The sequence below is a fragment of the Bos javanicus genome, chromosome 20 (assembly GCF_032452875.1).
Source record: "Bos javanicus breed banteng chromosome 20, ARS-OSU_banteng_1.0, whole genome shotgun sequence".
Classification (NCBI taxonomy): domain Eukaryota; kingdom Metazoa; phylum Chordata; class Mammalia; order Artiodactyla; family Bovidae; genus Bos; species Bos javanicus.
In genome coordinates this window covers 3310360-3312821 of record NC_083887.1, presented here as the reverse complement: position 1 = coordinate 3312821, position 2462 = coordinate 3310360, and positions in this window count along the sequence as shown.

Here is a 2462-nt window from a genome sequence, read left to right as displayed (position 1 = left end):
TTCTTTCGATCAACACTGTGTATGATTCATCCGTGTGGACATAATTCACGCTTTTTATTGCTGTATAGTCATTGCTTCCATTCTCCCTAGGCTGGAAGGTGACCATTTTCCTCTTGGGATCTGATCTTCATCAGACGTGGATACAGAACGCACTGTGACCAGATGAGGCCGGATGGTTCTTGGTTTCCTCTTCAGCCAGCAGTGGGCTTGCGCCTGGATGGAACAAGTCAAGGCCTGCCCCTGTTTCAGGCCAAGTGGGGCTGAGCTGAGAATTCCCTGGGGACAGTTCAGGTGGTCTAGCTCTGAAACTGCTAAACCCTTCTGCTCCGGACCTGACACCTCCCCCGGTCTCTGGCCACCCTTCCACCCACCTCCCTGCTAACCAAGTTCAGGGGCTTCCATTTGCCGAGCCCAGAGTCCCCGGTGGCCAGTGTGAGGGACGTCGCGGGAAATGCGAGGAGCAGCGGCGGGCCGCCAGGCAGTGACTCTACGAGCGAAAAATGTGCTCTTGGCCGGGCTCTCCTTCCTCTCTCCTCTCGGCCCTTCCAGGCAGCGAGGAGCTGGCAGGCCCGGGTGCAGATAACGGCGAGAGCCCCGGGCCCTCTTCTGTCATCGCCTCCCCAACGTGAAACCCAAGATCTTGTTTATTTATGAGGAAATTCTGTTCTGCTGCTCGACAAATGGTGTATGGGGGCCAGGGCACACGGAGCGTGGAGCCAGCGCCGCCAGGCCTCAGCACGCTGCCCCCTCTGCTGATGCAAGCTCGGAAGGATCGCTGGCCGCCGCCGGGAGGCCGGCAGGACGCTCCCCAGATGGATGCTGGCAGGGCAGGGAGGGGGTCCTTCCTCTGTCCACTCCTTCCCCCTGCCCCATGGCTGAATCCCCTGCCTTCTCTGATGAAGCTGTTGATGGAATGATCAGGAAACCACAGACAATAACAGCCTGGAGGCCAGTCTGATGAACCTGTCTCAAGGCCAGCATCAGCCCTTCTAGGGGACTCACTTCTTGCCTACCTTCCTGGGAGGGTGAAATGAGATCGTGTCAGCTCCCCAGAGATGGGAGAGAGAAAATAAAATAAAAAGTAAAGTCCACCACAGGCCAACCACATGTCCAGGATGTAGATAAGCTACTTCTTTCAATTTGCCAACAGCGCTGGCACGTAGACATGAGTGTCCCAGTTCTCTGAAGAGGGGCTGAAGTCCAGAGGGGTGCTAATAAGTGCGAGAGAGGTGACTCAGACCCAGGGTGAGCGGCTCTCAATGTGCCATCTGGGTAGGGTTGAGTTGAGCACCCACTCAGCAGGAGTGAGTGTCCAGCTGTGGCCAACTATATATGGAATTGTTTTGTGTCTGTCTGGGAATCTGTGTTCTTTCCATCACGCCCCCTGCATCTTCCAGTGAAACGTCCTTTAGCAATATGTTTGATGATGAGACGATAAGCAGCGAGAAAGCATCCACTTAACGATGAAGATTGCTCATTTTAAATGCCACTTACATTTCAGATTGATCTGGTTGAAAAGTTTGGCATGAGCACAGCCTTAATCATCCAAACGAGGGTCATTTGCTGACCCCGAATCTTCTGTTGACACTTCACTTTGGGTTTAGCTTGCGACCATGAAGTTGCAACACAAACGTGTGTTTGTGAAATTGACCCGTCACTCATCTAACTGCCTCCAATAAGGGGGAACTTTTTTGATTACAGAAGCAAGACCAAGTACTTCAGCTCTGAATGAAGAAAGTATAAATGGCTTAAATGCCTCTATACAAAGACAAACCTGATGGAACTTCCCGGGTGGTCCAGTGGTTAAGATTTGCCTTTCAGTGCAGAAAGTCAGGGTTTGATCCCTGGTTAGGGAGCCAAGATCCCACATGTCTTGTGGCTAAAAAAACCCCCCAAAACATAAAATAGAAGCAATGTTGTAACAAATTCAATAAATATTTTTTTAATCACCTTATATTGTCCTTTTTAAAAAAGACAAAGATTTGAGCCTCAGAAAAACAAACAAGGTCATTCTTTTTTCCTTACAACTTTTGAAAATGTACCTCCCACTGAACTCCAAATCTTCCAGGACTCATTCCCAATCTATGTGGACTTCCCACTGAACCCCCAATCTTCCAGAACATCTTTCCCAGTCTATGTGGACCACTACATCTTTGATTTCTCTGAAATATCAGCTTGCTTTATTTTTATTATAGAATATTCCAGACATACTTAAAATTATCAAAAAAGATAATGGATACCCAGTGATCTACCACTGAGATTTAATAGATGTTGACATTTGCCCTTGTTGTTTCCAGTCTTCTTCCAGGGCTTTGTCCCTTCCCTCCCAGAAGTAATGTGAAAATGGCATGTATAATAAGTTCCATGCAAGTTTAATACCTTTTTTACATATGGATATGTGGACAAATTATATTTGAAATTGTTTTGTGTTTTTAGAACTTATCCAAATAATAGCATGTAAT